Source organism: Littorina saxatilis, unplaced genomic scaffold (genome assembly GCF_037325665.1).
Source record: "Littorina saxatilis isolate snail1 unplaced genomic scaffold, US_GU_Lsax_2.0 scaffold_1144, whole genome shotgun sequence".
NCBI lineage: Eukaryota > Metazoa > Mollusca > Gastropoda > Littorinimorpha > Littorinidae > Littorina > Littorina saxatilis.
In genome coordinates this window covers 1-22500 of record NW_027125927.1, presented here as the reverse complement: position 1 = coordinate 22500, position 22500 = coordinate 1, and the positions used below count along the sequence as shown (strand labels likewise).

Sequence of the window (22500 nt, the reverse complement as noted above, 5' to 3'; positions counted from 1 at the left end):
GAGAGACAGAGGAGTAGGTGAAGACAGAAGAGAAAGGGAGAATGTACGTTCTGGCTCACCGATTCCGACAGACCCTAAATATTAACGCAAAATAGGCTTCTGGACTAAACTTTTACTAAAATGAAACATGCGACAAAATCAGAAAAATACTGCATAAATCCATACAAAAAAAAAATACAGTAAAGTAAGGTTGTTTTGAACCAATGCCGGGTCTGTCGGAATCAGTAACCCAGAACGTACATTCCCCCTTTCTCTCTGTGCAACGCTAAATTTAGTTTCCATTGAAATATTAACTAGTTGCAGCCAGCGTGTGTTTCGATCCAATCTGCCCGTCGTCGGCAAGCCATAACTACCGTATTGATCTGGTAAAAACAAACAGCAAGCTAGTCTTCTATATTCCTCCAATGGCAAGACAAGATTAAATCATGTGATAGCAACAGTTACGTCACGTCCGCCCACCACTGTGTGTTGATAGTAACATAGCCTAGTGATTTTGTCATTTCATTCCGGAGTCGCCTACCGCGCAGTTGTGTTTTCTGTGAGAGAAGTGTATGTGTTTCAGTGAAAAAAGTGCTTAATTTAACAAGGTGAATGTCGCAGAATTAGAGAAATAGCTTCTTGAATCGCAAAATGTTCATCAAGAATTGTTAGATTATTCTAAGCGGTCAACAACTTTAATTCTACCTGACATGGAACAAGCTTGTAATGTCCCACTACCAGCGCCAACACCATCAGAATTTTGGACAGAAGAAGAACAGCATGTACTAGAAGAGAATAGAAAATATTTTGAGCAGATGGCCTTAATAGCAGTTAAGGCTAAAACAGAAGGATTAATGAGACTGCCCAAAAAACCAAAAAGGAAGATAGAAGATTTGTTCAAAGAAAAAGACGGAAAGAAAAAGAGAGTAGAACCAACAACGCCAAGTGATTTACATCACTATCTCGTTTCAAACCAAGCAGATGTTAGCCATGCTATATCCACAGAAGCTTTCACAAATGCTTATTTTGCTCAAGCAGAAAATGAAAAAGATATTGTGGAAAGACTGCAAAAAGGGATGAGAAATCTCAAAAGACAGGACGCACAACAAATCTTAATTTACATTCAGTTTGGACAGTTTTTGATTATGTGCAAACAATGGCAGGAGAAGCAAAGAAAAGAAGGGAGAATGAAAGAAACGTGGGCTGACTGGTTGAAAGCAAAAACTGGCTATTCCGATGTTCATGCGCGTAGACTACGCGCCGTTGCTAGATCGCTTTATGCATTTCCGCGATTTACCACTGTTGGTTTGCCAATCAGTTTTATCATGGGCAAACTTAAACAAATCGAAGAGATGCTCCAGATCGAAGAGTACAGAGAGTACTGGTCAGAAACGCCGCATATTCCTGTCACATCAGAGCTCCAACAGTCCCAGCCTTAGACTTACAGTGCTTGTTTGTGCGCAACAACAGAAGTATCACACTGCACCTGCACTGTTAGACAAGTGTTTAAATATAGTAACGATCATGCATGTACGGTTTCAAAAATAGTAATGACGTGATTCTAAATATAGTAACGATCATGCATGTACGGTTTCAAAAATAGTAATGACGTGATTCTAAATATAGTAACGATCATGCATGTACGGTTTGCTGCGCCTGCCCTGCTTTGGCTGTCTTCTTAATCATCCTGCTTCAACACCCTGCTTCAGCTGTGTTATTGTTTTTGCTTCACCCTGCTTCAACGCCCTACAATAAACTTTTTAGGCTGCCTTCGGGCGGCCGCCGAGTGTTAACTTATTCAATTGACTTGGGTATTTGATTCAAGCTTTTGATAAGTGTACTTGGTGGCTGCTTTGAAACTCAACAAAGCCTTCTCCCCTTTCACAAACACTCCCCTTTCACAAGCAACGTCCTTTTCCCCGCTGCTGTCATAGTGGGTTTTCCCGATTGACAAAAATTCTTATTACACACTCAGACTATTTGGAGCCGCGTTTGTTCTCCAGTGCCCAATTGCATAAGAATATTCTGGTGATGAATAAACGCGCTTTGTGTCATTAGCATCTAAAGATTTCTTGTTTACAATAGTTGTGTTGATCTGATGAAGCGCGGAACTGATCTTAGGGTTGTCATGGTGAAACACTCGCTTCTGAAACAGTGCTTCCTTGTAGTTATCATGCGATATGCTCGACTTTACAACCTGTTTGCTTACACCCTTTGCTTTTTTAACCACCCCTTTCTCACTTGCAACACTGTACATCTTTGCACGCAATCCAACATACTCCTTAATTATCTTCCCATTCATTTCATCTTTCATCTTTCCAATAACCTTCTTGTTAACATTTGAGTGCAATGGTGATTTTTTAGGGTAGTCGCAAGTGTCATAAAAAGAATCTTTTCCTTTTACTGCAGGACTTTCAGCTTCTAGATCTTTGTAAATGTCATCCGCTGGAATGTCAAGTAAGAATGAATCTGTGTCTGTGTAAAGTACTCTCGATTTGGGATATCTTGGTTTCAAATAATCATACAAAAACTCAAGCATCAACAGTTTTGACAACTCTAGCACAGTAAAGCCTATGAATACTGGTTTGTCAAGCTTGACTACAAGTTTTTTCATTAAGATACCATACAGCTGTTCATGAAAGTATTTAAAGTCTTGATACTGTGGTTTGGATGTCAGCTTGATGGCCTCATTTTCTCTTGTAACAAGTCTAACATCCTTTCTCTTGTGTGGGTTTTCCATTGTCTTACCAAAGCAACTGTTGTTCATCAGTTTAAAAAAGTCTTTCTCTGATGCATCAGCGGCTTTGGTTCTCAGTTCTGTGTTTTTCATGATGTAAGGTTTCATAAACTGTTCTTGATCAAATAAAATTATACGATGAACAGCCTTCAAAATTAATCCATGTCTAATGTAAAACTGTAACAGTCTGTAGTGACACACATACTTCTTTTTGTGAAACAGATTGGGCACCAGCTTTGGAGGTTCTCTTGGGTTTACTTTTAACCTCTCAGCCGCTAAAGGATAATCATTATGTAGATCATGAAGTGATAGTGGATAGTCTAAGTCAACTTCTAGTATCCATCCCTTTCGACTGTCTGGGCCTGCTTTTAATATTGTCAGCACAACACATTGTGAAAATGGTCCTGAATAGATCTTAAAGTTCCGAAGTGGAAGCGTCTGACACATTGCCCAACCATACAAATTGTTTGCATCTAGATACATGATGTAATTAGAAGGTTTCATAGGATCAAAGTCGTCCAAGTATTTGTTGTTGGCTTTGCAGTAATTGTGTGAAGCCATACTGATTCCTCCACGTAGTCCATTTTCAATCATCTGAAGTGTAGGAAGATCTGATAGCAAGTCAATCTTTACTCCTGTAAATCTAAGAAATGCATCCCAGCTCATGCCTGGTGCAGATATGTAATGTGAAGGATCTAGATTGTAGTGCTTCATACATGTTCTTCTGTAATTCTCAAATATATCTGCAAGTAAACAAACATCAGCCAACAAATATTGATCATGATAATCACCCATTGTATTACATCCTAATTTATTCCATGCAGTCTTAGCGTGTTCATAGTCTTCGTCACTTATACCTTTACCCTTCAGCCGTGAGAAGTAAGCATCCTTTGGTGGTAACTCATCTTCATCAAACCTCTCCCACGAATCCATGTATTCATATGGATAGACTCCCTTTCTAACTAAGTCACTGTCAAAGTACTTACATGTGATTGGGAAAGCAGTTAGTGATGAAGATAAAGACTCAAGTGTTCCCATCAGATGTTGAGCAGAATCGTAGAAGTGTAAACTATTCAGAGTAAAGGCCATGTACTTTTCTGAAGACTGCGCAATGCATCTTGCTTTGTATTCATCAGTTACTGCCTGCATGATCAGATGTGAATCATAACCGCGCAAGTTATGGAAGAAGATTGGAAGCTTCCAAGTCTTAGGATCAAACTTTAATTGTAGATTACATTTGCTGTGTGCTGCTCCTCGGAACTGCCCACTTACATGATCATGATCTCTTACTATTGGATTGTCTGGGTTTGGTGTTAGACTTTGTTCGCATATCCAACACTGTGTGGTAGAGTTAAACTGTTCTTGGTCTTCAGGTTTCATAACAATGTCTGAAAGATTCAGTTGTTTGGAGCAGTCATTTCGCACTTGGTTCATTTGCTGTAAGAAGTTCTTTGCTGCATTAGGTCCTCTGTACAATTGCGGTTTAGAATGTTTACCATCTGAACTAACAACAATAAATGCATATGAACAGACTTGATGATTACTTAGAGTTACTGTTTTAGGTAGGTCTTTTGGTAAAGGTCCTTCATATGGCACAATGATAGATTCAAAGTCAGCATAAACAACATAAGGACTTTTCTGTAGTTTGCATACATTCTTAAAATACACTTTGCTGTCTGGCGGCGGTGTTGTTAACTTCACAACCGCATCATCAACGCTCTTACAATGTTGCTTGTGTATAAGTGCTGCATGAATTGATGGAATACGCAAGAGACATCGCCTACAAAAGTCTTGTTTACTATTGTGATTGCTTGTGCTCGCCATCAGTCTACTCATTGTACGAATCAAAGTGTAATGATATTTTACACCATCAGTCATTAGTAACATGTCAACATGGTTAGTATCACAATCACCAATCGTTGGTGAGTTCTTTGATATTCTGACTGGTTTCAGTTCATCTTCCTCATCCCACGTGTAAACATTTACGGTGATGGGTTTGTTTTGCTGTTCAAATTTGTCAATGCTTGTAATGCTGACAGGAAATTCAATACCAGTAAAGTTTAGTTTATTTCTGTATGCATGATAGTTCGACACTCTTTCTGCATTTTTCTTTACACTGTACAGTCTTGCCAGAACACACCACAAAAAACATTTGTCATCATCATTCTTTATGTTCAGCACAGCACGTTTTTTGACAAGAGCAGGAGGTAAAGGTATGTAACTTCTACCTCTGATGGGGGCAAATTTACTTAGCTTCAATTCTATTTTTAGAATTTCACCTTCTGACCATCCGGATCCTTTCATCTTTGCATCCTCTGCAGCTTGCTCAAACCGTTTCATCATTTCATCTGCCCAGTTTCCATTCAATTCTGCCATAGAATTAAGTGCTAGTTGTCTGGTTGAAACATGAACTTCTAGCACCTCATCACTGACTGTTTTGTATTTTATTAAACTGACTATCTGCACTTTTACTGGAGGTTCAATCAACAAATTGTTTGGAATTTGTTCAATGGCGTCTTGCACACTGGACTGCACATTTTGAGGATCCGTTACTTGTAATTCAACGGTGTCAAATACTGTCGATAAAGATTCTAATACAGAGTCTTCCATCGCTGTGAGTTTGATTTTATAACTCAAAATAAAAATATAAATTAAAAAAATGAAGTTGCTTAGAATTCTTTCTCAGAGCTTCCATTTTTGTTAACACTATAAAATCTGAAATAAAAAATCATTTAACATTTGTACCACGTGGAACTAATTGTAATTCCTCTTTTACAAAGGCTCTTTGCGGTGCTGGTTCTCTCAAGTAATATATAGGTGGATTTGTCTCTACTACTCTCTTGATTTCATGAATGTGAATACTCCAGATTGGATCCGTTGCACGCTTCCTGCTGTCACCCTCAGCTTCACCGGGTGCATATAAATATCTGACTTTCTGATTGAAAGGTAGTAATGCCACTGGTGTTGTTGACTTTGGAGCAACAGGTATTGTTTTCTGTTTGATTGCATCAACTGGTCTTAACCCTGTAGCTTTAAATACCTCCAGATTCATTGCTCTAAGTACTGATGGTAATCTTTTGACCCATTCAGTGTTACGCAATTTACTTTCTGTGTCCAAAAATTCCTGATGGTACTGATATGAAAACAGTTTTTCTGCCAACTGTTTGTTAAAGCTCTCAACAATAGCCTGTGACCTGTGGTTTCCTGGAATACCTCTCTTCACTGTAACATGATGTTTTAACAGAAGCTGGTTGACAGCTCCTTTAAACTCCTTACCATCATCGCACTGAATCATTCTGGGATACTTTAGTGGTCCACGTCTGTAAATTTCTTGCAGGGCAACAGCTGTAGCTATAGCACTTTTCTCTGTCAACGGTTCAGCATCTTTGTATCTTGTTGCAACATCAACTACAGTCAGTGCATACTTATATTTCTTCCTTCTGACTGTGTCATGCGGTAAATACAGCAGGTCTATTTGATGAGTGTCATTCGGTTTAATGTTAACAAAGTGTGGTCGTGTAATGTTTCTTGGTGCAGGTAAATAGATCTGCCAAACTGCCTGCTTTGACAACCATTTCTTTGCTATATCTTGAGAAACACCTGCTGCGTCACTGAGCTTGTCAATAGCAGTTCTTCCTTTCCAGTATCCTTTTGGGGAATAATATATTTTAGATAACAAAGCATCACTCATGGTTTTTTAAATGACAGAATATTAAGATTTGACAGCACGCGCAATAAAGTAAACAACAGCCATACCAATAACAATGAAAACAATCTCGCCCACCTTCTGCTCTTCTGAAGGCTGATAAAAGTCACCCAGTTTTGGAGGAGCACTTGTCTTCATTTTCTTTCCAGTTACAAGATAGTATTCTTGAATGGCTGCATCAACATTGGCAAAGGTTTTGTTTGCATGTCCTTGCTGCCTGAGTTTATCATTCATAAAGTCTAACTGCGCAATTCGTTTCTTCTCGTATTCATCCTGTGCTTTCGCCAGTTGTTCCATGGCTTTGTTGTGCCTTTCCCTCTCTTCACCATTTTGCAGTTTAGAAAACAAATAGTTGCTGCCAGAAAATGCAAGCGCATTTACAATCGCACCTCCCACCATCATAACCAAACTAGCCATTTTATTGTCTTACATGTTTATATTTTCTGGAATAATTCCTTGCTTCACCAGGAAGTCTTTTGTTGCAAAGGAAGCTGTCACAACACCAATTAGTTTAGCACCGTCTTCGAAGTCTAACTTTCCCAAGTCGGCTGGTTTCATTCTGAGGAGACTTTTACCCAGCATTGTGTAACCTACACTCAAGCCTCCAATCACTGCAGCGTGATAAACTAGATTAACTATTGTCTTTTCAGAACTCATTTTTATGTTATCAAAATTAAAATATTAAAATTATTCCATATGAAATGAATCCACTGCAGGTACTACTGTGGGCTTTTTTATTGTTTGTACTGCTTTGTTTGTTGGTTTTGGTGTTTCTGATTTTGGTGTTTCTGACACTTTATATTTGCCTTGCCAAAGTTTGTAAAGCAAGTATCCACCTCCTCCAACAACAGCTGCTACAGCTACTTTTCTGTATGATAGAAATGAAGATTTTAATTCTTGATCAGTTTGTGTGACCTTAGTCACTTCAGGAATGTTTGGTGTCTGCTCAACTTCAGACATAATGTTCTGCTTTGCCTTTTGATTTAACTTTTTTTGTCTGTTCCATTCGGCTAGTTTTTTTCCTGCTTCTACTCTACCAGGTTTCTTTGTCACTGTGTTCACTTCTGGTATTTTCGTCTGCTCCACTGTCTGCTTCAACTGATCCGTCATCTTTTTTATTATGAAAATTAATGTGTTTGAAAGTAATTAATCCAGCAACAAATGGTACTAATAAAGCACCAAATCGATAATACAGGCCACAGGCAAGAGATTCGAGGGACTTGGAAACAACAGGGTCATGAGTTAGATCATGTGTTAAGTCTTCCTCCGAGTCGAGAGGTGTAAAATGTCCAAAAATCTTTGTGTACAAACCTATAACAGTCTGTCCAATACTTCTAACCATCTTAGAACCAAGCACTGATTCATACCGTCCATGATACTTTTCTATATCTTCTGAGGAAAGATGTTGTACTTCTTCCACAGTTAACTGCTGCCCAAGGTAGTGTTTTGTTTTTCCACAAACAGCAAGTGAATACAATCTTTCTTTTTTATCAGGTATAGTCCTACTGTCACAGATTTCAATATCTGTAGCAGTCTGCATCAGCAATTCATCACAGTTCATTTTATTTTGATGCAGAATAAAATTAAAATCTAGTAATTAAACTTGAGTAAGAACTTGGGTAGGAACTTAACAAGAACTTAGGTAGGAACTTGAGTAAGAACTTAGGTAGGAACTTAACAAGAACTTGAGTAAGAACTTGACAAGAACTTGAGTAAGAACTTGTCAAGAACTTGAGTAAGAACTTGTCAAGAACTTGAGTAAGAACTTGTCAAGAACTTGACAAGAACTTAGCAAGGATTTCTACAAACATACATACTGAACTGGTTGATCAGTTTTTAAAACCAGTTTCGAGTGCTTAGAAGATTTCAGATTATTCTTTATTCTTTCTCTCTCCTGTTTGTTTTCAATGACATCATTTTCTCGAAGACACTCTTCAAAACTGTCACGGTCCTTTGAATAGAACAATGTTATTGTTTTGAGTTGCTCTCTAAAGTCTTTCAGAACTGCATTGTATTTTTGTGTTAATATCCAAACTGATATTAATGCATGTCGTCCACTGAATGCAAGCTTTGCTAGTGCACTTTTCTTTCTAACAATGTCACGTTCTGCTGCACAGTCATCAATAATAAACAGTGTTGGCGTGTTCTGAAAAAGATCGAAATAATGCTCCAAGCAAACATTTAGACGATCAGAAGGATTTACAATAAATATATTTTGATCAGACCATATGAATTTTCTCTCCTTGTATGTTCTGTTATGCTTTATGGTTGGACAGAATATGACTATGTGTTCAAAGTGATTTATGTAAACAGTTTGTAATAAATCCAAAACATATCTTGTTTTGCCGCAACCTGTTGCCCCACAAATCAAAGAACAGTGTGGATCCTTTGGAAGAAAATCTAGATACTTCATTTTAACACGTTCAATAAACAATATCCTGTAATCTGCTTTCAGAGATGTTTAACTGCGCATCTGACACAACAAACACGTAGATCTTAACTGATTTACTACTACTCCCTACTTCCTTTTCAATTTGTATTGTGATTCCTTCTGATCCGTTTTCAATTCGCCTTCCACTTCCATGCAGTTTGTTGTCGTCAGTTGTTCTGAGATCCAGCCATAACGCATATTTATTTGTCAAGAAATCTTCTACGCCAACACCGTGTAAATGTAGATCTTTAGCCACAAGATCAGATGTTGGGTCTTTCAATCTTCCTCCAGTAAAGTACTTTCTTGCTTCATCATAGTGTTGGTATGGCAGCATGCCAGATGCAAATATTTGGTTTGGCTGCCCTTCAATTGTGCAATATACTCTATTGATTAGTGGATTGTAAAACTTTTCTATTTGCCTTTCATATGAATCTTTTGGTTCCTCAAACAACATAAGTATTCCCTTCATTGACCTAGCTGGTGTATTCAAGTTAATGTTCCAGATTGGATCAGCCTGGCTTTTTGAAAGTGTACTGTGATTCAACACTCTTTCATAATAGATAGGCAGCTTAGAACTGTACTGATTTTCTATAAGTCTAGCCAGTTCAGGATGGTTTACAACATCAAACTCTAAAGAAATTCCAGACACCTTATACTTTGCTTCCGGGTCTTGTGAAAGCATAACACGATCATAACTATTGAAAGTCAGGTCGTATGACAGCCTGTCACGCAATGCTCCTTGATAGAAGGGAGGATGTGAATTTATGAGTTCAAAGTCAAGTGGAATACAAAATTTGTTTCCAAAAGCAACATTGACAGCGTTATCTTTTTTGTTGTCAGCTTTATCTCCTGCTCCTATTCTAACTTTTATCCCATTGTCTGACTGAATCCCTTGAAACACTCTGTTTTTCTTTTCATTGTCAGTTAACCAATTATCTGCGTAAACTAAAAAAACATCTGCATTATTCAATGACATCACTTCCCGCCCTTCCAGTTTGACAGTAATCTTCCTCACAATTGCTCTTCCTACATTATAAGCCAAAGTCCTATTTTCATCTGAGCCAGATTCTAATTCTAATTTGAATGATAGTCTTACAGTGCCTGGTACAATAACATCGTTCTTACCCAGATTAGGAAACCTAACAGTAAGTATTTCATTCTGATCAATAGTAGAAGGATTATTTGTAACTATAACTGTTTGCCTTATTCCTTTTACCCCGAGAGGTTCTTTCAGCCTTCTGTAAGGATCAAGAACAGAACCGAACGATTGTGCCATCTTTTTTTATTTTCAAAATAAAAAATAAGTTACAAATGGCAGAAGGTGGATTTGAAGATTTATTTGAGCCAGCGGACGACATGAGCGAAGCAATCCCTTTGGTTCCCTATCATCATTCACTGCATTATGAGGTGGCACGACATGAACTTCTGGAAGGTAAAGTTAGAGATTTCTACAAAAGTTTAGGAGAAGAACCTGATGTTTTAGATCCAAACCAGTTCAAAATGGAAGCAAATCATTTATATACAACTAGCGATAAAGGAGAAAAAGTCCAACTTACATATAAATCTAATCCTGCTAAGTTTCTATCAAAAGTTTCACTAAAACAAAAACTTACTGCTAATCGACTTAGGCAATTAGATATTGTGCCTAGCACACGGTCATCATCTTCCCATGTTGTTTCCTTACTTCAACAAGCAGAACTAGGACTACCAACTGCTACTCAAATAGAATCTGTTCCATTGCAAGATCTTAATAAACTTGCAGATGAGGCTGATCAACTTATACAAGAGATAGAGACTTCTTTTTCTGAGGAAACTTCACTGAAGACTCCACATGAACTATTACCTATGAGAGAAATAGAAGCCCTTAATCAATCACTACAAACCATCAGAGGTGAAATAGCAAATAATCTGTCAAAACTAGGTCAGCTGGATGAAGATATAAACAAAGAGAAACAAAAACTTGCTGATGCTGATGATTTGAACCTAGAACAAGAAGTAAAAAACAGAATTTCTAAGCGTTTAAAAGATTTGCAGGAGGAGAAAGCCATAAGGTTAGAAGTTCTAAGTAACAATAGAGAACAACTGAGAACACAGGTCAGCAGAATAAAAAATACAATTCAAAGAATCCTTTACGAAGACACAACTCTTGCTGAAAGAATTAGAACGCTTTTCAGAGAGCAGGGAATCACAATAGCTAGTATACTAACTGCGTTAGGATTTGCAATAAGCACATTAGTGTTAACACTCACAGGTGGCACTGTCACACCTCCACCTCCACCTTCACCTTCATCTCCATCTGATCCGGGATGGGTAAAGAAACAACTCAAACACATTGCAGAACTATTAAAGAAACTAGCAGCAAAAGCTTTGGATGCACTTCCAGGAATCATTGGTTCAATTGTTAGCTGGCTGTTATCTTTTGCAGGTAAAGTTGTTGGTTTCATGGCTGAACATCTCTGGACTCTAATAGTTTTAATTGCAGGTGTTCTGCTAACGAGAATAAAGCAAAAGTAAGCCTACACCCACTCCACCAATTACTAGAGCAGTCTTCTGCGATTCATGATCATCACTAATACTAACAGCTTGATCATCACTAGTGACAGAATGATCTTCACCTGCAGCCCGATCTTCACTTGTCACGCTTTGTTTCTGTTCATTGTGATATGGCTGTAACATCGTTCTGATTTCTGAATTCAGTTCTTCACCCTTTCCAAGCGGCTGGGTGTCACTAGCAATAATGATTTCATTGTTATAATTTGTTATTGTTCCAATCTGCAGCTGGAGATCAGAAGGTAACATGTAAAGGCCGTTACCAACAGCAAAGTCAACTTTTGATCTTGCATAACGGAGAGAGTCTTGATACCTTTTGATGCTGGAAGGCAGATCAACTGCAGAGTTTATGACATCTTCTAAATTTGATAACAACTGTTTCTGTGCACCAAACCCTGTGCTTGTTCTCATTATGTTTGATCGTGTCTGTGCCTGCGAGCCTAGCAAGCACCACGCATATGTTCGGATAGATTCATTGATCCTTTCAACACCTGATCCAGTGAAACCTTTGCTGGTGTCTAATATAAAAGTAGTCCATGCATTGTGGTGCTGTTGTTCTATTGATCCTAACTGTACCTGCACATTTGAAGAAAAAGATGTATGACCTGGCCAGTAATCAAAATTATACCTCCTGTGGACACCCCATAAATATAGTGTTCCCATGCCATGGTTTTTGTCTTGCTTTTGCCTAAAGTCGGTCTTAAAATCTATATTGAATTCATTGCAGAGACGCTCATACACTTTCATGTTTATCCTATTGTTGAATGGGTTCCAGCTCTTTTCATGCGGCATTGGTGCCTGAAGTTCAGACAAGATTCTCCTGCACTGATAGTAAACGTGAAATGTGTACACACACTTTGTCAGTAAGTTTGAATTATTCATGTGGTCTGCATAGGACACTCCACATCCTGTGGTTGCACAGAATATTGCAAAGTTTAACTGATTCTGATAGAACTGAATTGGGTGAGAGTTCCACATCTTTGGAACACTATCATTTTTGATTGGGGGATTTAGGTAAGAATGGAATGGGTCAGGCACTTTAACGCGAATGGATTCTGTTTCTGTTACAGCAAAGTCCAACTCATGGAAAGAAATAGTCTTTGGATTGTAATATGGTCCAGTTTTGTATTTAACGTCTTTGTTGAATTTATACTGAATCATTTTTGTTGTTGAATAAAAAATGTTTATCACACTAACAAATGTGAAGACTAGTGTGCCAGTTAAACTTGCAAACCCTATCAACAATCAAAATGGAGGAATGAAAGTTGCACTGCATGAAATTATGTACAAGGTTACTTGGTATAATATCAGTAAAAAAAAGGCTAACAACTGGGTTAGAATTAATGGTAAAACACATTCTGTAGAAGATGGTTACTATGACTTCTGCACTTTAGAGAAAGAATTGTTTGCTCCAGTAGGTATTACAGCGAGTTTAAATCATGCAAGTCTCATTGCTACTCTTACTATGCCCAAAACTAGAGAAGTAAACGTTGAGTTTCCAACCAAACTCCTTGATATGCTTGGAATTACAAATTTATACAAGGGAACACGTCCCATTGACATGGATGTTAACAGTGTACTGTTTGTTCACATGAGAGAGCTTAACACATCCTATAATCTGTTTAATGATCAGCGTTCTGATCTGCTTAGAATTCTTCCACCGAGTGATGCCTCTTTTTGTAAAATGCACGTGCCAACATTTAAGACACTTCAGTTCAAGGACTTGGAGGAAGGGTGTCATGAATTCCTACACATTGATCTGAAAAATCAAAGTGGACAACCAGTTGATTGTTTGTTTAACATTACATTGGAAATAGTTCCATAAAATATTGAGTATTAAAATGTCGAGTGGACCTACAATAGCTTATCCTGTTGCATGTTCAACTATAGAGTTGAAAGATTTAGCAGACGCTATCGACTTTGAGAGCAATGCTGAAGTTGGTGCAGTGTATGCATTCGAGTTTACAGACACTGGTCATTACAAGAGAAAGGAAATCGACGATGAAAAGAAACCAAGATTCCTCAAACTAGGTCAAATCCGTGATGTTAATGTACCTGATCCAATTGTCGATGACACATTCTACATGTGGAAACATCAGAATAAAAAATGGGTACTTAGTCCTGTTATGAAAAAGATTGACTGGGAAATGAAGTTTGAATTTGTGAGTCCATACACTCTTGTTGGAAAAGACGACACATTCCGTAAGTCAATAAATGCTAAACCACTAATTGTTAGCCTTGTTCCTGCGTTTAACAGCAGGGGAGAAGTTGCAGTTAAACCTTTCCATAAGAACAACTATCTCATTCACAGAAAACAAAGTGTTGAAAAGGACGCTGACACCATTGTCGATTTTATACCCAAGCTTCCAATAGGGCAGAATGCAACTATGATATTTGATATAGTTGTCAGGAAAAGGGAAGAAACCACAAACACTGTTCTAATGAGAGGAATAAATCTCAACTGGAGACCATTAAATGTTGAAGAAGTCAGAGTATTTATTGCTGTTCAAAAGGATTCTAACACAATAAAAAAACAGACGTCAAACCAAAATGTTGTTGTTAACGCAGATATAAATAATTTAACAGAAATAAGAAGTATTAATCTTACTTATCTTGATTTGATTGCTTTCTACTATACAGATAAGGTGTTAAGCAATGAACAGCTTCAAAGCTTAGCAGAAACACTGGCCAGTGAGAATTAAGATAAATATTTTATATTTTGCATTAAAAAGATGACTAGCAGTGTGAAGCTTTATCCTAATATTGATGAAAGTGCAGCAGAAAGTCAACAATTCAGACTGGCACACATTAGTAATATACAAAAACAACTAGAAGATGAATTAGAAAAATATTCTCGCGCTAGACGTAAGTACTCAACAACTTACAACAGCCTTTCTAATGCCAGCACTGGTTCTACTATCCTTGCATCAGCTGCAGGTGTAACGGGAACAATTCTGTTAGCTACCGGAGTAGGGACTCCAGTTTCTCTAATCCTAGGTGGTGTCGCAGCAGCAGTTGGTGGTTTATCATTTATAGCATCAGCTATAATGAAAAAAATTGTGAAAAAGCTTGAAAAACACGAATCCATTTCCACTCTTGCATCATCAAAATTGTCTAGCCTAAAACTGTCTATCAGTAAAGCACTTGAAGATTCAAAAGTTTCTGACGAAGAATTCAAACAGATACAAACAGACTTTGATGACTACAAAAGTAAGAAAGCAAGTATTCAAACAAAAACACGAGCTGAATATAACAAGCCACTAGATATAGAAGATCTGAAAAAGCAGTTTTTAAAAAAGGGGATTCAAATAGGACGGGAAGAAAAAGTAAAAATAGAATCACTTGTAAAGAGTTACCTATTCGTTTAGACAGTCACATTGCATGTATCAGATATAATTCTAACAGTGAAAGAACATATGAAGTAAAGTTTGTAAATGAGAGAGCGTATTGAGCTTAAGAATGTTGTATAAGAGAAAGGGGGAATGTACGTTCTGGGTTACTGATTCCGACAGACCCGGCATTGGTTCAAAACAACCTTACTTTACTGTATTTTTTTTGGTATGGATTTATGCAGTATTTTTCTGATTTTGTCGCATGTTTCATTTTAGTAAAAGTTTAGTCCAGAAGCCTATTTTGCGTTAATATTTAGGGTCTGTCGGAATCGGTGAGCCAGAACGTACATTCCCCCTTTCTCTACAGACGATCGACTCAGTGAACCGTTTTCCATGCTTGAATGTTGCAGAGCAAAATCATTTAGCTCTAGTAAATGTGATCATCACAGTAATACTTGTCATGTGAGATCTATTCAATAAGAGGACACCTCCCAAGAAAGAACTCCTTCTGCTGTTGTCGTTTGTCTATTATCTTGATCAAAACATCTCTCTCATTAAATGCCACTGGCAATGAATGGGGCACTGTTGGCTGTTCCCAATGGCGTCCTTTGAGTGCCGTAGATACAACTGACTAACAATTTACACACAATACAGCAACACACAGACAGTATTTCTTTGTAGCAATCAGATAGTATTGCTGTCTTCACCAGTTATACCCGGTTGACATGGTGATAAATGGTGTTTAACGCCCTCACGGTTAAGCCATTAGGGCATGTTCCCGGGTGTTACCCCGACTTTCGATGACACCGATGCCACTAGCATATATATCATCTTTCTGTTTGTGACAATAACTGAGTGTAAATGATTAGAAATACAGCATTTTCAGCAATAATTACTGCAAAGCACACACATCAATGTTTAAACGCCTACCACCCCCCTCCCCCAGGAAAGAAAAGCTAAAAACAACAAAAAAAGACAGCATTACAAAATTAAATGTGCAGAAAACTAAGCGTCCACGATCAAAACTTCCCACAAAACAAACAACAACTAAACAACCGACCCACACACCCTCCTTCCTCACCATGCTACCCTAATCCAACACTTGTTAAAAGTGAGTAATTAAATAACAAAGCTGTTGTAGTTTTCACTTGCACACTATCGCATCGCCATAAAGTTCCGTTCTAAATTCTTTTGATTTGTTAATAAAAAGACTTGTCCTTCCGTTCGTTCGTTTTGATACATAGAGAATACTACATGGCTTGCTGTGTCGTACCAGATTTACACGAGTTGTTTTTTTAAATATTGAACTGCGAGCGAAAGCGAGCTGTTCACTATTTGAAAAAGCAACGAGTGTAAATCTGGTACGACACAGCAAGCCATGTAGTATTCTGTTTATCCTACATACTGTACTTACGTGTATTTTACTGAAAATGTCCTGCATTCGGGGCAGCTAAATTGAAGACGCTTGTTTTGGAACCTCGATCTCTTCTAAAGCCTCGTGCAATCTATTACGTCAAAGCAAAGAAACGTCACTCCAAAAGTGTGGCGTGACGTGTTAGTTCAAAAAATTCATCGAGGGTAATTAGCGAACGCAATTTTTTTTTTCTATAATGACGTTTGTCTCGGTGACTTTGGCATCATGAGCAGTGGAAAAACAGGTCCCTGCCAGACTTGCTTGACATGACCTCATTTACATGATACACACATACATGTGTGATTTGAACGATTATTATCTCATGGGTGTCTCACTCACGTATGTAGAATAAACTAAGTTTCACCTGGATATTGTAAACTAGATTTAATCAATAAAGAACGTAGGAAAAAAACAAAACAAAAAAACCAGACGAAAATACAAGGAAACTAACTGCAAACAAACAAAAAATGCAATCTTACGAATGAATGAATCAATTATGTACACATGAATAAATAAATTATGAAGAAAGTAAACACAAATTAATAAATAAATAAAATAAATAAATGGGAATGTGGCATGGTTCACTTCAAGTTGCACTATACGGTCTAAGGGAAGCAACTACATCCAATTTCTCATTCATCTGCACAGAGTTGCACCCCTTAAACCAACACAGAAGTGTTTTGCCCCACTAACCCAGAAGTCAGCACACCAACAACAAAACAGAATAGAACACATGTCCATTCGTTCCACCTTGCCATGCTAGCGCTATTAGGTGAATGCCTGTGACTCGTTTTTCATCACCACACCATCCATCCTCGTTATCTGCGGCTGAACAAAGTCACTGACACAACACAGTAACACTCCCATTCTTACACACGACCGGACTGACAAGCCGCAAAACCGAAACTAGACCAACGCTTGAAAACCCACCCATTGATTATCACCACAGACAGAGCCACAAAGACAACTTACGCGTGTAGGTGAAGGCACACACCGATGACAAGGCTGACGACAGTACTGACGAAGAAGACAGCGATGTTTCTGTGCCAATAGTTGATCACTTTTGGTGGAGTATTGTGAGAAAGCACGACACCTTTTGTGTGAGAGGGCGTATGTGTGTGATGACGTGATGATTCGGTCACGTGACCTGTATAGACACAGGCGTATGAAAGTCTTGCTCATAGCATAGACATTTTGAGATGTATTTCAAGCTGCGGAAAATAAAGATTCTTTTTTTAAAATTACAGGTACAATCAGAATGCTTTTTGGGCATGGTCAACGTTTACAACAAGAACAAGAACAAGAACAAGAACACAAGTCCTGATGTGGACAACATTGATGTGTGTGGTCCTTGTCTGTATAGTGGTAAACAACATTGTAATAGTTTTTGTAAGGACGTGTTTAATGTTTATGAACAGTTTTGATATAAAACAAATTTACAAACCTCCAAAGAAATATTAGCAGAACCACTTTTTTGTTAATAATAATATAAAGATTGGGGAAAAGACTTTTTGTTCAGAATTGGTTTGATAATAACATTTATTTCATTGGTCAGTTGGTTAATGACGATGGACGTTTTTATACCTATAACGAGTTTTGTGAAAAAGTATCAAATCAGAATGACTTTTTTTTAGTTATTTAGGATGTGTGGGAGCAAATAAAAAATATATAAGAGCGTTTGATATTGTTTTGCAGAATAACAGTATGATTGATAGTATTAAATCCGTGCCAGTCATTCATTCCTAAATGAAAGGAGCAAAATTGTATTATGAACATTTAGTACAGGATGGAAAGCGTCCAAATTGTTGTACAAAACAGGGGCGGGGATGTAGCTCAGTCGGTAGCGCGCTGGATTTGTATCCAGTTGGCCGCTGTCAGCGTGAGTTCGTCCCCACGTTCGGCGAGAGATTTATTTCTCAGAGTCACCTTTGTGTGCAGACTCTCCTCGGTGTCCGAACACCCCCGTGTGCACACGCAAGCACAAGACCAAGTGCGCACGAAAAAGATCCTGTAATCCATGTCAGAGTTCGGTGGGTTATAGAAACACGAAAATACCCAGCATGCTTCCTCCGAAAGCGGCGTGTGGCTGCCTAAATGGTGGGGTAAAAACGGTCATACACGTAAAATTCCACTCGTGCAAAAACACGAGTGTACGTGGGAGTTTCAGCCCACGAACGCAGAAGAAGAAGAAGAAGTTGTACAAAATGGTAAGATACATTATAAGGCAATGTTGATTGGAAATTATGTTTTAAGTATGTAACGAACATTTCTGAAGTGGAACTTAAATGGTTTCAAATTCCGAGTGATGCATAGGATTTTGGCAACAAATGTGATATTAAAACAAATGGGAGTAGTTGAAGACGTGATGTGTCATTTATGCCGAGATGTGAGGGATAGTATTCAACACTGTTTATGGGCGTGTCAGTATATACAGTCATTTTGGAATGATGTGTTAAATTATGTTAAAAATGAATGTCACAATGTTGAGAACATTTCCTTTAATAATGAAAATTTTATTTTGTTTGGTATTGATAAATATTTTAAAAGTAGTACCGTGTTCGATTTTATAATATTAAATGCCAATTTTTTTATTCATAAGTGTAAGTATACAAAAGTTGTTCCTACACTGGTTGCATTTAAAAGAGATTTGAGAAAAAGATATTTGGTAGAAGAATATTTAAGTTACGTGTAATACTTTTTTTTCTGGAGTGGTACCCATTTAAACCTCTGATATTGTCCAATCATTGATTTTTTAAATTTTTTTTATTGAACAAGATAAGGATATTTTATATGTTGATCGTTATAATTCTTTTTTAAATTCAGATTGTTAATTATGGAGAGAACAGGATTTTGTTGTTATGAGTAGTTTTATAAAATAATTAAATAGAAAGAACAGAAAGGAAACGAGGATTATGTTTACATAATTTAGAAATGTGTTGAATATGGGCTATCTAATTGTACGTTTTATTGTGCCTTCCTGTTGTTTTATTTTTTTTATTTTTGAAGATGCATATAATGCATAGTCTTGTATGTCTGTTGTTATTTGATGTTGATGTCTGATGTTGTTGTAATGTTATATATGTACCAAAATAAAAATAAAACCATGTTGAAAAAAAAACAAGAAAAAAACACAAGAACAAGAACAGCAACAAAAACAACAACAACATCATAAAAACAACAACAACAACAATAACAACATCATAAAAAAACAAACAACAACAACAACATAAACAACAACAACAACAATAGTAAACGCAGTTGTGATCTTGGGACACATCAATTGCACCCTATCACCAATCAGAGCTGACATTTGTAATAACAACCTGGAATAGCAGTTTTACGTTGATTAAAACAAAGCTGCTACCTTACAATGTGAGTCAGGAGAGCATCAGTAATATCAGGTGTTTACCGCGTGTTATCTGTCTGGTGTCTGGTTTGTTTTATCAGTTCAGGGTTGAAGGGAATGATCGCTGTAGCTATAAATGAAACACAAAAACGGCGTTGGTTCATAACGACATTTGTTTGTTGCTTCAACTTGTCCAAAGGACTAGTACTAGTGTGTCAGCTATCGAACAATGAGAGAGAGAGAGAGAGAGAGAGAGAGAGAGAGAGAGAGAAAGTGTGTGTGTGTGTGTGTGTGTGTGTGTGTGTGTGTGTGTGCTCCTACGTGTGTGTGCCTTAATTGTGTGTGTGTGAGAAAGAGAGAGAAAGAGAGAGAGAGAGAGAGTTTGTGTGTGTGTGTATGTGTTTGTGGGTGTGTGTGCCGCCTAGCGCCTGTGTGTGTGTTTGTGTGCGTGTGTGTATGTGTGTGTGAGTGCGTGCGTGCGTGTGTGTGTGCGTGTGGGGGGGAAGCTTGGAGACCCATGGAGCAATTTTCTACCAAACCAACTCTCTCTCACTAATGCATACGGTCGTTATAAAACAGAACGGCGGAACTGATAACCCTGCTGCACACAACTGGATAGTTTATTGCAAATGTTGGCGGCAGACACCAATAAGATAAAACCCGAAGCAATCAAAATGCAGATAACTTGATTTGTATGCATTGTCAGGGTAGCTAGCATCAGGTTCTATTTGTCATCCTGCCATTTCGAGCAAAAGCTTGGGGAGTCACATCTACGCACACAATATCACTATCTTTGCCGGTGAGAACACGAACAGCTATGGTATGATTTTCTGCACGACGGCGTTGAGTCTGCCAAAAATGTTGGATGAGTTGCAGTCGTGTTGGCAGCATTTTCCATTTCCCAGCTCGGCTGTAAATGTTGTGGACGGGTATTTAGTGATTTTCAAGTGTCACTGCATGGCAGTAATTAGTAGAAAGTGAGAAGAAATCGTGTCGTGCTACATGATGAATCATTCGCGGTGAAAATAATGAACGATTTCACTTTTGCGTGTGTTTGAAGAGAAGAGTATTTCATCCTTCTACCGACTGTTTATTCACTACTGCTGGCAACAGAAGCTGGGAGTTAGTCAAAGTCACAAGGCGTATGCGTGTGATTTGGAGAGACACTTGTAAGTACTCAGTTATACTCGCCCTTCTCTGGATATCAGGCACTGTTGTACGGTGTGGCTTCACACGGTTGTAGTGTGGCTTCACACGGTTGTAGTGTGGCTTCACACGGTTGTAGTGTGGCTTCACACGGTTGTAGTGTGGCTTCACACGGTTGTACGGTGTGGCTTCACACGGTTGTAGTGTGGCTTCACACGGTTGTAGTGTGGCTTCACACGGTTGCCTTAAGGAGGTCCTGAATGGAGCCCGAAGTCGACTTCACAAAGTCTAAATGAAGTCTTTTTACCCAAAACTCAGTGCTGAAGCTCCGTGCGGCCAGCTTCGCGAACTATACTTCAGGCTTTACCGCGTGTAAAATTGCACTCCACAGATAGAGCATTCAGCAGTCTATCATTCTGGATAACTACCAAGACACTTGAGTATCACAACTTAAAAGAAAAGCTGCGAAGAAAAGTCACAATAACTAACCAAAAATCACCTGAACAATGGAAAGTGAAAGATTAAGTAATATAACCGACGACATGGACCCTGGCATCGGAGTAAGCGAAATTTTGGACAACATTCGCTTCATCTTTGTGTGTCATGGGGTTGTGCTCTCTGTCGTCATCGTCGTTGGTGTCGTTCTCAACTTCCTCTGTCTTGGCGTCCTTTTTCGGGAGTGCTTCCGCAGCTCTCCACCATATTGCCTGCTGCAGGCCTTGACCTTGGCAGACCTCGCCATCTTGTTTCTCTCCATCTACTCGGACGTCCACCCGGCCATAACGGCTTATCGAACCGTGCAGGGGCTTCATCTGCCCGAAGAAAGTGTGCTGCGTAGACTTGACGAGCTTCTGAAAGACTCGAACAATGGTGGGAAGAATGGATCTTCGACGATGAATCAGACCGTACTTTCAGAGTCTGATGAGGACTTGGAAGCCTTCTTGCGGAGTTTGTTAGGACCTGACGTGCATTTTACTCTGACAAAGCTGCCTACAGGGGTTAAGAAGAATGAATCTGAGGATGCAGCATTTCAGAGTGGGACAGACGTTTGGCATGGAGAATCAACTGTAACAACAACAACGGCAGCAGAAGCGAATACGGACGAAGCTGATGCAGATCTTCATACGGACCATGGAATCGACCTAACGGACAATCGAAGATCAAGCATAGAAATCAACACCGAGCCCGTTCAAAAAGCGCTAGAGCGATTCTTTGCCTATTTCTTGATGACGTTCAATCTTTTACTAATAGTCACTCTGGCGTTTGAGAGATGTCTTGTTGTTTGAAACCGGTCAAGGCCCAGATCTTCATCACCGTCAGGTTTACACGTTGTGTGATCTTCGTCATCACTTTTGCGTGTCTGGTCATTCACAGTCCGCAACTGGTGCGAGAGATAATTTTCTTCGTCACTGATCCTGCTCTCGTTCGTGACGATTTTCGAGGTACGCTTCTACAGTCCTTTCGTTACGACTACGAACAATTCTTAATGTACATGACGTCATCAATTCTTGTGCTCACGGTGTTGTTGAACATCGTCCTGATAGTTGTCATGGTAATCCACCGAAGACAGACGAGACTTACGCTCCACCAAACCGCTCCGTCAGCCGATACCAAACAAAACTTAAACATAGTCTACGTTATCATTCTCCTGACATTTTGCCAGCTACCTCAGAACATAGCCGGCAATGTTGTGACGCACATGGCGATGACGTCATTCATACATCATATTACGGTTTTTACCAAGACTGTGGTGGTAATTCGTGTGCTTTACGTTGCCAACAGTGCTCTAAACTGCTTGGTGTACTGTCTGTTTGCGCAACAGTTCAGACGGGTCTTTGTGGATACTTATTTTAAGTTAT

The 22500-nt window shown here is 38.6% G+C and overlaps 1 protein-coding gene across 1 annotated transcript in view; it reads right to left on the bottom strand.

Annotated features, from left to right (window-relative positions):
• Positions 1 to 17262, bottom strand: part of LOC138954380 (E3 ubiquitin-protein ligase Midline-1-like) — a 23428-nt gene extending 6166 nt beyond the window's left edge. Inside the window, exon 1 of the mRNA XM_070326242.1 lies at positions 17122 to 17262. The gene's annotated coding sequence lies outside the window, so the exon portion shown is untranslated. The remainder of the gene's footprint in view (positions 1 to 17121) is intronic.
• Between the last annotated feature and the right edge of the window lie 5238 nt (positions 17263 to 22500).